We start from the raw sequence: 12,531 nt of genomic DNA, 5'->3' as shown, positions 1-12,531 counted from the left end.
GAACTTAGAACCATTAATAGATATTCCAAGCGCTTTAAGAATAGTAATTAATTCTATAATTATATTAAATGTATTCATCCAGTCCTTCAAGCAGCGTTTGATCCAAGGAGATAAACAGTCCAAAATGAGACACAAGAAAAATTATTATTTTTTCAAAGAATTAAACTTGGCCTGTACAGGGATCGAACCTGTGACCTTGGCGTTATTAGCACCACGCTCTAACCAACTGAGCTAAAAGGCCAATTTGCACATCTTCTGGAGGACCAGCACACGAAGCAGTGCTAATGATAGTTCAACCGGGAGATTTGGAAAGCTTAATTTCAGCTGTTTAATATGAATTAACTTTCATATTATCAACATGAAGAAACTAATATGACTTCAAAAAAATTGCAATACAAAAGAGATTTCCACACTTAGTGTTAGAATTTTGAACCACTAACGTTTTTTCCACGTGGTTTAGCAATAAATAAATATTCATCACCTATATTCAATTGATTCATCTAATCATTCTATCAGCTTCTGCGCAAAGGAAATATAGAGGTAAACATGATACAGAGAAAATACATCTATTTTCAACATTAAAGGAGAATCAAGTATTGGCTTGGAGACTGATTGAAATTATGTCCTTTGCGTTTTTAACTTCATGCTCTAACAGACTAAACTAATAGGCTCACTAAATATATAGAATACTTTTGAAGAATTAGCAGATGATGAAATGCTACTGATTCCATCCAATCCTTCAAGCAGCGTGTGATTCAAGGAGATAAACAGTCCAAAATGAGACACTAGAAAAATTAATCTTTTTTAAAACAATTAAACTTGGCCTGTACAGGGATCGAACCTGTGACCTTGGCGTTATTAGCACCACGCTCTAACCATCTGAGCTAACAGGCCATTTTGCACAACTACCTGGAGGTCCAGCAAATGAAGAAGGGCAAATGATAGTTAACCCAGGAGATTTGGAAAGCTTAATTTCAGCAGTTTACCATGAAGTTATTGTTATATATTATCAACATGAAGAAACTAATATGACTTAAAAAAAATTACAATACAAAAGAGATTTTCATACTTAGTGTTAGAACTTAGAACCATTAACGTTTTTTCCATGCGGTTAAGCAATAAATAAATATTCATCACCTATATTGAATTGATTCATCTAATCATTTTATCAGCTTCTCCTCAAAGGAAATATAGAGATAAACATGATACAGTAGAAAATACATCTATTTTCAACATTAAAGGAGCATCAAGTATTGGCTTGGAGACTGATTGAAAGTATGTCCTTGGCGTTTTTAACTTCATGCTCTAACAGACTAAACTAATAGAGTCACTAAATATATAGCATACTACTGAAGATGAAGCAGATGATGAAGTCCTACTGATTGTTAATCCGGGATAGTTGGAAAGCTTATATTCAGCTGTTTACATTCATAGTATCTTTATATATTATCAACAAGACTAAACAAAAATGATCTCAATAAATTGCAATAAATAAGAGATTTAGTTACTGGGCGTTAGAACTTAGAACCATTAATAGATATTCCAGGCGCTTTAAGAATAGTAATTAATTCTATAATTATATCAAATGTATTCATCCAATCCTTCAAGCAGCGTTTGATCCAAGGAGATAAACAGTCCAAAATGAGACACAAGAAAAATTCATCTTTTTTCAAAGAATTAAACTTGGCCTGTACAGGGATCGAACCTGTGACCTTGGCGTTCTTAGCACCACGCTCTAACCAACTGAGCTAACAGGCCAATTTGCACATCTTCTGGAGGACCAGCACAGGAAGCAGTGCTAATGATAGTTCAACCGGGAGATTTGGAAAGCTTAATTTCAGCTGTTTAATATGAATTAACTTTCATATTATCAACATGAAGAAACTAATATGACTTCAAAAAAATTGCAATACAAAAGAGATTTCCATACTTAGTGTTAGAATTTTGAACCAGTAACGTTTTTTCCACGTGGTTTAGCAATAAATAAATATTCATCACCTGTATTCAATTGATTCATCTAATCATTCTATCAGATTCTGCGCAAAGGAAATATGGAGGTAAACATGATACAGAAGAAAATACATCTATTTTCAACATTAAAGGAGCTTCAAATATTGGCTTGGAGACTGATTGAAATTATGTCCTTTGCGTTTTTAACTTAATGCTCTAACAGACTAAACTAATAGGCTCACTAAATATATAGAATACTTTTGAAGAATTAGCAGATGATGAAATGCTACTGATTCCATCCAATCCTTCAAGCAGCGTGTGATTCAAGAAGATTAACAGTCCAAAATGAGACACAAGAAAAATTCATATTTGTTCAAACAATTGAACTTGGCCTGTACAGGGATCGAACTAGTGACCTTGGCGTTATTAGCACCACGCTCTAACCATCTGAGCTAACAGGTCATTTTGCACAACTACCTGGAGGTCCAGCAAATGAAGAAGGGCAAATGATAGTTAACCCAGGAGATTTGGAAAGCTTAATTTCAGCAGTTTACCATGAAGTTATTGTTATATATTATCAACATGAAGAAACTAATATGACTTAAAAAAATTACAATACAAAAGAGATTTACATACTTAGTGTTAGAACTTAGAACCATTAAAAAATTTTCCATGTGGTTAAGCAATAAATAAATATTCATCACCTATATTGAATTGATTCATCTAATCATTTTATCAGCTTCTCCTCAAAGGAAATATAGAGATTAACATGATACAGTAGAAAATACATCTATTTTCAACATTAAAGGAGCATCAAGTATTGGTTTGGAGACTGATTGAAAGTATGTCCTTGTCGTTTTTAACTTCATGCTCTAACAGACTAAACTAATAGAGTCACTAAATATATAGCATACTATTGAAGATGAAGCAGATGATGAAGTCCTACTGATTGTTAATCCGGGATAGTTGGAAAGCTTATATTCAGCTGTTTACATTCATAGTATCTTTATATATTATCAACAAGACTAAACAAAAATGATCTCAATAAATTGCTATAAATAAGAGATTTAGTTACTTGGCGTTAGAACTTAGAACCATTAATAGATATTCCAAGCGCTTTAAGAATAGTAATTAATTCTATAATTATATTAAATGTATTCATCCAGTCCTTCAAGCAGCGTTTGATCCAAGGAGATAAACAGTCCAAAATGAGACACAAGAAAAATTATTCTTTTTTCAAAGAATTAAACTTGGCCTGTACAGGGATCGAACCTGTGACCTTGGCGTTATTAGCACCACGCTCTAACCAACTGAGCTAAAAGGCCAATTTGCACATCTTCTGGAGGACCAGCACACGAAGCAGTGCTAATGATAGTTCAACCGGGAGATTTGGAAAGCTTAATTTCAGCTGTTTAATATGAATTAACTTTCATATTATCAACATGAAGAAACTAATATGACTTCAAAAAAATTGCAATACAAAAGAGATTTCCACACTTAGTGTTAGAATTTTGAACCACTAACGTTTTTTCCACGTGGTTTAGCAATAAATAAATATTCATCACCTATATTCAATTGATTCATCTAATCATTCTATCAGCTTCTGCGCAAAGGAAATATAGAGGTAAACATGATACAGAGAAAATACATCTATTTTCAACATTAAAGGAGAATCAAGTATTGGCTTGGAGACTGATTGAAATTATGTCCTTTGCGTTTTTAACTTCATGCTCTAACAGACTAAACTAATAGGCTCACTAAATATATAGAATACTTTTGAAGAATTAGCAGATGATGAAATGCTACTGATTCCATCCAATCCTTCAAGCAGCGTGTGATTCAAGGAGATAAACAGTCCAAAATGAGACACTAGAAAAATTAATCTTTTTTAAAACAATTAAACTTGGCCTGTACAGGGATCGAACCTGTGACCTTGGCGTTATTAGCACCACGCTCTAACCATCTGAGCTAACAGGCCATTTTGCACAACTACCTGGAGGTCCAGCAAATGAAGAAGGGCAAATGATAGTTAACCCAGGAGATTTGGAAAGCTTAATTTCAGCAGTTTACCATGAAGTTATTGTTATATATTATCAACATGAAGAAACTAATATGACTTAAAAAAAATTACAATACAAAAGAGATTTTCATACTTAGTGTTAGAACTTAGAACCATTAACGTTTTTTCCATGCGGTTAAGCAATAAATAAATATTCATCACCTATATTGAATTGATTCATCTAATCATTTTATCAGCTTCTCCTCAAAGGAAATATAGAGATAAACATGATACAGTAGAAAATACATCTATTTTCAACATTAAAGGAGCATCAAGTATTGGCTTGGAGACTGATTGAAAGTATGTCCTTGGCGTTTTTAACTTCATGCTCTAACAGACTAAACTAATAGAGTCACTAAATATATAGCATACTACTGAAGATGAAGCAGATGATGAAGTCCTACTGATTGTTAATCCGGGATAGTTGGAAAGCTTATATTCAGCTGTTTACATTCATAGTATCTTTATATATTATCAACAAGACTAAACAAAAATGATCTCAATAAATTGCAATAAATAAGAGATTTAGTTACTGGGCGTTAGAACTTAGAACCATTAATAGATATTCCAGGCGCTTTAAGAATAGTAATTAATTCTATAATTATATCAAATGTATTCATCCAATCCTTCAAGCAGCGTTTGATCCAAGGAGATAAACAGTCCAAAATGAGACACAAGAAAAATTCATCTTTTTTCAAAGGATTAAACTTGGCCTGTACAGGGATCGAACCTGTGACCTTGGCGTTATTAGCACCACGCTCTAACCAACTGAGCTAACAGGCCAATTTGCACATCTTCTGGAGGACCAGCACAGGAAGCAGTGCTAATGATAGTTCAACCGGGAGATTTGGAAAGCTTAATTTCAGCTGTTTAATATGAATTAACTTTCATATTATCAACATGAAGAAACTAATATGACTTCAAAAAAATTGCAATACAAAAGAGATTTCCATACTTAGTGTTAGAATTTTGAACCAGTAACGTTTTTTCCACGTGGTTTAGCAATAAATAAATATTCATCACCTGTATTCAATTGATTCATCTAATCATTCTATCAGCTTCTGCGCAAAGGAAATATGGAGGTAAACATGATACAGAAGAAAATACATCTATTTTCAACATTAAAGGAGCTTCAAATATTGGCTTGGAGACTGATTGAAATTATGTCCTTTGCGTTTTTAACTTAATGCTCTAACAGACTAAACTAATAGGCTCACTAAATATATAGAATACTTTTGAAGAATTAGCAGATGATGAAATGCTACTGATTCCATCCAATCCTTCAAGCAGCGTGTGATTCAAGAAGATTAACAGTCCAAAATGAGACACAAGAAAAATTCATATTTGTTCAAACAATTGTACTTGGCCTGTACAGGGATCGAACTAGTGACCTTGGCGTTATTAGCACCACGCTCTAACCATCTGAGATAACAGGTCATTTTGCACAACTACCTGGAGGTCCAGCAAATGAAGAAGGGCAAATGATAGTTAACCCAGGAGATTTGGAAAGCTTAATTTCAGCAGTTTACCATGAAGTTATTGTTATATATTATCAACATGAAGAAACTAATATGACTTAAAAAAAATTACAATACAACAGAGATTTTCATACTTAGTGTTAGAACTTAGAACCATTAACGTTTTTTCCATGTGGTTAAGCAATAAATAAATATTCATCACCTATATTGAATTGATTCATCTAATCATTTTATCAGCTTCTCCTCAAAGGAAATATAGAGATAAACATGATACAGTAGAAAATACATCTATTTTCAAGATTAAAGGAGCATCAATTATTGGCTTGGAGACTGATTGAAAGTATGTCCTTGTCGTTTTTAACTTCATGCTCTAACAGACTAAACTAATAGAGTCACTAAATATATAGCATACTATTGAAGATGAAGCAGATGATGAAGTCCTACTGATTGTTAATCCGGGATAGTTGGAAAGCTTATATTCAGCTATTTACATTCATAGTATCTTTATATATTATCAACAAGACTAAACAAAAATGATCTCAATAAATTGCTATAAATAAGAGATTTAGTTACTTGGCGTTAGAACTTAGAACCATTAATAGATATTCCAGGCGCTTTAAGAATAGTAATTAATTCTATAATTATATCAAATGTATTCATCCAGTCCTTCAAGCAGCGTTTGATCCAAGGAGATAAACAGTCCAAAATGAGACACAAGAAAAATTAATCTTTTTCAAAGAATTAAACTTGGCCTGTACAGGGATCGAACCTGTGACCTTGGCGTTATTAGCACCACGCTCTAACCAACTGAGCTAACAGGCCAATTTGCACATCTTCTGGAGGACCAGCACAGGAAGCAGTGCTAATGATAGTTTAACCGGGAGATTTGGAAAGCTTAATTTCAGCTGTTTAATATGAATTAACTTTCATATTATCAACGTGAAGAAACTAATATGACTTCAAAAAAATTGCAATACAAAAGGGATTTCCATACTTAGTGTAAGAATTTTGAACCACTAACGTTTTTCCACGTGGTTTAGCAATAAATAAATATTCATCACCTATATTTAATTGATTCATCTAATCATTCTATCAGCTTCTGCACAAAGGAAATATAGAGGTAAACATGATACAGAAGAAAATACATCTATTTTCAACATTAAAGGAGAATCAAGTATTGGCTTGGAGACTGATTGAAATTATGTCCTTTGCGTTTTTAACTTCATGCTCTAACAGACTAAACTAATAGGCTCACTAAATATATAGAATACTTTTGAAGAATTAGCAGATGATGAAATGCTACTGATTCCATCCAATCCTTCAAGCAGCGTGTGATTCAAGGAGATAAACAGTCCAAAATGAGACACTAGAAAAATTAATCTTTTTTCAAACAATTAAACTTGGCATGTACAGGAATCGAACCTGTGACCTTGGCGTTATTAGCACCACGCTCTAACCATCTGAGCTAACAGGCCATTTTGCACATCTACCTGGAGGTCAGGCAAATGAAGAAGGGCAAATGATAGTTAACCCAGGAGATTTGGAAAGCTTAATTTCAGAGGTTTACCATGAAGTTATTGTTATATATTATCAACATGAAGAAACTAATATGACTTAAAAAAAACTTACAATACAAAAGAGATTTTCATACTTTGTGCTAGAACTTAGAACATTAACGTTTTTTCCATGTGGTTAAGCAATAAATAAATATTCATCACCTATATTGAATTGATTCATCTAATCATTTTATCAGCTTCTCCTCAAAGGAAATATAGAGATAAACATGATACAGTAGAAAATACATCTGTTTTCAACATTAAAGGAGCATCAAGTATTGGCTTGGAGACTGATTGAAAGTATGTCCTTGGCATTTTCAACTTCATGCTCTAACAGACTAAACTAATAGAGTCACTAAATATATAGCATACTACTGAAGATGAAGCAGATGATGAAGTCCTACTGATTGTTAATCCGGGATAGTTGGAAAGCTTATATTCAGCTGTTTACATTCATAGTATCTTTATATATTATCAACAAGACTAAACAAAAATGATCTCACTAAATTGCAATAAATAAGAGATTTAGTTACTTGGCGTTAGAACCTAGAACCATTAATAGATATTCCAGGCGCTTTAAGAATAGTAATTAATTCTATAATTATATCAAATGTATTCATTCAATCCTTCAAGCAGCGTTTGATCCAAGGAGATAAACAGTCCAAAATGAGACACTAGAAAAATTAATCTTTTTTCAAAGAATTAAACTTGGCCTGTACAGGGATCGAACCTGTGACCTTGGCGTTATTAGCACCACGCTCTAACCATCTGAGCTAACAGGCCATTTTGCACAGCTAGCTGGAGGTCCAGCATATGAAGAAGGGCAAATGATAGTTAACCCAGGAGATTTGGAAAGCTTAATTTCAGCAGTTTACCATGAAGTTATTGTTATATATTATCAACATGAAGAAACTAATATGACTTAAAAAAATTACAATACAAAAGAGATTTACATACTTAGTGTTAGAACTTAGAACCATTAAAAAAATGTCCATGTGGTTAAGCAATAAATAAATATTCATCACCTATATTGAATTGATTCATCTAATCATTTTATCAGCTTCTCCTCAAAGGAAATATAGAGATAAACATGATACAGTAGAAAATACATCTATTTTCAACATTAAAGGAGCATCAAGTATTGGTTTGGAGACTGATTGAAAGTATGTCCTTGTCGTTTTTAACTTCATGCTCTAACAGACTAAACTAATAGAGTCACTAAATATATAGCATACTATTGAAGATGAAGCAGATGATGAAGTCCTACTGATTGTTAATCCGGGATAGTTGGAAAGCTTATATTCAGCTGTTTACATTCATAGTATCTTTATATATTATCAACAAGACTAAACAAAAATGATCTCAATAAATTCCTATAAATAAGAGATTTAGTTACTTGGCGTTAGAACTTAGAATCATTAATAGATATTCCAAGCGCTTTAAGAATAGTAATTAATTCTATAATTATATTAAATGTATTCATCCAGTCCTTCAAGCAGCGTTTGATCCAAGGAGATAAACAGTCCAAAATGAGACACAAGAAAAATTAATCTTTTTTCAAAGAATTAAACTTGGCCTGTACAGGGATCGAACCTGTGACCTCGGCGTTATTAGCACCACGCTCTAACCAACTGAGCTAAAAGGCCAATTTGCACATCTTCTGGAGGACCAGCACACGAAGCAGTGCTAATGATAGTTCAACCGGGAGATTTGGAAAGCTTAATTTCAGCTGTTTAATATGAATTAACTTTCATATTATCAACATGAAGAAACTAATATGACTTCAAAAAAATTGCAATACAAAAGAGATTTCCACACTTAGTGTTAGAATTTTGAACCACTAACGTTTTTTCCACGTGGTTTAGCAATAAATAAATATTCATCACCTATATTCAATTGATTCATCTAATCATTCTATCAGCTTCTGCGCAAAGGAAATATAGAGGTAAACATGATACAGAGAAAATACATCTATTTTCAACATTAAAGGAGAATCAAGTATTGGCTTGGAGACTGATTGAAATTATGTCCTTTGCGTTTTTAACTTCATGCTCTAACAGACTAAACTAATAGGCTCACTAAATATATAGAATACTTTTGAAGAATTAGCAGATGATGAAATGCTACTGATTCCATCCAATCCTTCAAGCAGCGTGTGATTCAAGGAGATAAACAGTCCAAAATGAGACACTAGAAAAATTAATCTTTTTTCAAACAATTAAACTTGGCCTGTACAGGGATCGAACCTGTGACCTTGGCGTTATTAGCACCACGCTCTAACCATCTGAGCTAACAGGCCATTTTGCACAACTACCTGGAGGTCCAGCAAATGAAGAAGGGCAAATGATAGTTAACCCAGGAGATTTGGAAAGCTTAATTTCAGCAGTTTACCATGAAGTTATTGTTATATATTATCAACATGAAGAAACTAATATGACTTAAAAAAAATTACAATACAAAAGAGATTTTCATACTTAGTGTTAGAACTTAGAACCATTAATAGATATTCCAGGCGCTTTAAGAATAGTAATTAATTCTATAAATATATCAAATGTATTCATCCAATCCTTCAAGCAGCGTTTGATCCAAGGAGATAAACAGTCCAAAATGAGACACAAGAAATATTCATCTTTTTTCAAAGAATTAAACTTGGCCTGTACAGGGATCAAACCTGTGACCTTGGCGTTATTAGCACCACGCTCTAACCAACTGAGCTAACAGGCCAATTTGCACATCTTCTGGAGGACCAGCACAGGAAGCAGTGCTAATGATAGTTCAACCGGGAGATTTGGAAAGCTTAATTTCAGCTGTTTAATATGAATTAACTTTCATATTATCAACATGAAGAAACTAATATGACTTCAAAAAAATTGCAATACAAAAGAGATTTCCATACTTAGTGTTAGAATTTTGAACCAGTAACGTTTTTTCCACGTGGTTTAGCAATAAATAAATATTCATCACCTATATTCAATTGATTCATCTAATCATTCTATCAGCTTCTGCGCAAAGGAAATATGGAGGTAAACATGATACGGAAGAAAATACATCTATTTTCAACATTAAAGGAGCATCAAGTATTGGCTTGGAGACTGATTGAAATTATGTCCTTTGCGTTTTTAACTTCATGCTCTAACAGACTAAACTAATAGGCTCACTAAATATATAGAATACTTTTGAAGAATTTGCAGATGATGAAATGCTACTGATTCCATCCAATCCTTCAAGCAGCGTGTGATTCAAGGAGATAAACAGTCCAAAATGAGACACAAGAAAAATTCATCTTTGTTCAAACAATTAAACTTGGCCTGTACAGGGATCGAACCTGTGACCTTGGCGTTATTAGCACCACGCTCTAACCATCTGAGCTAACAGGCCATTTTGCACAGCTAGCTAGAGGTCCAGCATATGAAGAAGGGCAAATGATAGTTAACCCAGGAGATTTGGAAAGCTTAATTTCAGCAGTTTACCATGAAGTTATTGTTATATATTATCAACATGAAGAAACTAATATGACTTAAAAAAATTACAATACAAAAGAGATTTACATACTTAGTGTTAGAACTTAGAACCATTAACATTTTTTCCATGTGGTTAAGCAATAAATAAATATTCATCACCTATATTGAATTGATTCATCTAATCATTTTATCAGCTTCTCCTCAAAGGAAATATAGAGATAAACATGATACAGTAGAAAATACATCTATTTTCAACATTAAAGGAGCATCAAGTATTGGTTTGGAGACTGATTGAAAGTATGTCCTTGTCGTTTTTAACTTCATGCTCTAACAGACTAAACTAATAGAGTCACTAAATATATAGCATACTATTGAAGATGAAGCAGATGATGAAGTCCTACTGATTGTTAATCCGGGATAGTTGGAAAGCTTATATTCAGCTGTGTACATTCATAGTATCTTTATATATTATCAACAAGACTAAACAAAAATGATCTCAATAAATTGCTATAAATAAGAGATTTAGTTACTTGGCGTTAGAACTTAGAACCATTAATAGATATTCCAAGCGCTTTAAGAATAGTAATTAATTCTATAATTATATTAAATGTATTCATCCAGTCCTTCAAGCAGCGTTTGATCCAAGGAGATAAACAGTCCAAAATGAGACACAAGAAAAATTAATCTTTTTTCAAAGAATTAAACTTGGCCTGTACAGGGATCGAACCTGTGACCTTGGCGTTATTAGCACCACGCTCTAACCAACTGAGCTAAAAGGCCAATTTGCACATCTTCTGGAGGACCAGCACACGAAGCAGTGCTAATGATAGTTCAACCGGGAGATTTGGAAAGCTTAATTTCAGCTGTTTAATATGAATTAACTTTCATATTATCAACATGAAGAAACTAATATGACTTCAAAAAAATTGCAATACAAAAGAGATTTCCACACTTAGTGTTAGAATTTTGAACCACTAACGTTTTTTCCACGTGGTTTAGCAATAAATAAATATTCATCACCTACATACAATTGATTCATCTAATCATTCTATCAGCTTCTGCGCAAAGGAAATATAGAGGTAAACATGATACAGAGAAAATACATCTATTTTCAACATTAAAGGAGAATCAAGTATTGGCTTGGAGACTGATTGAAATTATGTCCTTTGCGTTTTTAACTTCATGCTCTAACAGACTAACTAATAGGCTCACTAAATATATAGAATACTTTTGAAGAATTAGCAGATGATGAAATGCTACTGATTCCATCCAATCCTTCAAGCAGCGTGTGATTCAAGGAGATAAACAGTCCAAAATGAGACACAAGAAAAATTCATATTTGTTCAAACAATTGAACTTGGCCTGTACAGGGATCGAACTAGTGACCTTGGCGTTATTAGCACAACGCTCTAACCATCTGAGCTAACAGGTCATTTTGCACAACTACCTGGAGGTCCAGCAAATGAAGAAGGGCAAATGATAGTTAACCCAGGAGATTTGGAAAGCTTAATTTCAGCAGTTTACCATGAAGTTATTGTTATATATTATCAACATGAAGAAACTAATATGACTTAAAAAAAATTACAATACAAAAGAGATTTTCATACTTAGTGTTAGAACTTATAACCATTAACGTTTTTTCCATGTGGTTAAGCAATAAATAAATATTAATCACCTATATTGAATTGATTCATCTAATCATTTTATCAACTTCTCCTCAAAGGAAATATAGAGATAAACATGATACAGTAGAAAATACATCTATTTTCAACATTAAAGGAGCATCAAGTATTGGCTTGGAGACTGATTGAAAGTATGTCCTTGTCGTTTTTAACTTCATGCTCTAACAGACTAAACTAATAGAGTCACTAAATATATAGCATACTATTGAAGATGAAGCAGATGATGAAGTCCTACTGATTGTTAATCCGGGATAGTTGGAAAGCTTATATTCAGCTATTTACATTCATAGTATCTTTATATATTATCAACAAGACTAAACAAAAATGATCTCAATAAATTGCTAT

General features: G+C 33.0%; 12 non-coding genes across 12 annotated transcripts; all 12 read right to left on the bottom strand.

The window, feature by feature from the left end:
* Positions 1-167: 167 nt before the first annotated feature.
* Positions 168-241, bottom strand: TRNAI-AAU (transfer RNA isoleucine (anticodon AAU)). The gene has a single exon. It is a non-coding gene; the product is annotated as a tRNA-Ile (tRNA).
* A 579-nt stretch (positions 242-820) lies between these two features.
* TRNAI-AAU (transfer RNA isoleucine (anticodon AAU)) lies at positions 821-894 on the bottom strand. The gene has a single exon. It is a non-coding gene; the product is annotated as a tRNA-Ile (tRNA).
* A 790-nt stretch (positions 895-1,684) lies between these two features.
* Positions 1,685-1,758, bottom strand: TRNAL-AAG (transfer RNA leucine (anticodon AAG)). Its single transcript has one exon. It is a non-coding gene; the product is annotated as a tRNA-Leu (tRNA).
* Positions 1,759-3,201: 1,443 nt separating this feature from the next.
* Positions 3,202-3,275, bottom strand: TRNAI-AAU (transfer RNA isoleucine (anticodon AAU)). The gene has a single exon. It is a non-coding gene; the product is annotated as a tRNA-Ile (tRNA).
* A 579-nt stretch (positions 3,276-3,854) lies between these two features.
* Positions 3,855-3,928, bottom strand: TRNAI-AAU (transfer RNA isoleucine (anticodon AAU)). The gene has a single exon. It is a non-coding gene; the product is annotated as a tRNA-Ile (tRNA).
* Positions 3,929-4,718: 790 nt separating this feature from the next.
* TRNAI-AAU (transfer RNA isoleucine (anticodon AAU)) lies at positions 4,719-4,792 on the bottom strand. Its single transcript has one exon. It is a non-coding gene; the product is annotated as a tRNA-Ile (tRNA).
* Positions 4,793-6,235: 1,443 nt separating this feature from the next.
* On the bottom strand, positions 6,236-6,309 carry TRNAI-AAU (transfer RNA isoleucine (anticodon AAU)). Its single transcript has one exon. It is a non-coding gene; the product is annotated as a tRNA-Ile (tRNA).
* A 1,443-nt stretch (positions 6,310-7,752) lies between these two features.
* TRNAI-AAU (transfer RNA isoleucine (anticodon AAU)) lies at positions 7,753-7,826 on the bottom strand. The gene has a single exon. It is a non-coding gene; the product is annotated as a tRNA-Ile (tRNA).
* Positions 7,827-9,268: 1,442 nt separating this feature from the next.
* On the bottom strand, positions 9,269-9,342 carry TRNAI-AAU (transfer RNA isoleucine (anticodon AAU)). The gene has a single exon. It is a non-coding gene; the product is annotated as a tRNA-Ile (tRNA).
* Positions 9,343-9,693: 351 nt separating this feature from the next.
* Positions 9,694-9,767, bottom strand: TRNAI-AAU (transfer RNA isoleucine (anticodon AAU)). Its single transcript has one exon. It is a non-coding gene; the product is annotated as a tRNA-Ile (tRNA).
* A 580-nt stretch (positions 9,768-10,347) lies between these two features.
* TRNAI-AAU (transfer RNA isoleucine (anticodon AAU)) lies at positions 10,348-10,421 on the bottom strand. The gene has a single exon. It is a non-coding gene; the product is annotated as a tRNA-Ile (tRNA).
* A 789-nt stretch (positions 10,422-11,210) lies between these two features.
* On the bottom strand, positions 11,211-11,284 carry TRNAI-AAU (transfer RNA isoleucine (anticodon AAU)). Its single transcript has one exon. It is a non-coding gene; the product is annotated as a tRNA-Ile (tRNA).
* Between the last annotated feature and the right edge of the window lie 1,247 nt (positions 11,285-12,531).

The sequence above is a fragment of the Lissotriton helveticus genome, chromosome 4_1, assembly GCF_964261635.1.
Source record: "Lissotriton helveticus chromosome 4_1, aLisHel1.1, whole genome shotgun sequence".
Taxonomy (NCBI): domain Eukaryota; kingdom Metazoa; phylum Chordata; class Amphibia; order Caudata; family Salamandridae; genus Lissotriton; species Lissotriton helveticus.
This window is presented reverse-complemented; position numbering and strand designations above follow the sequence as displayed.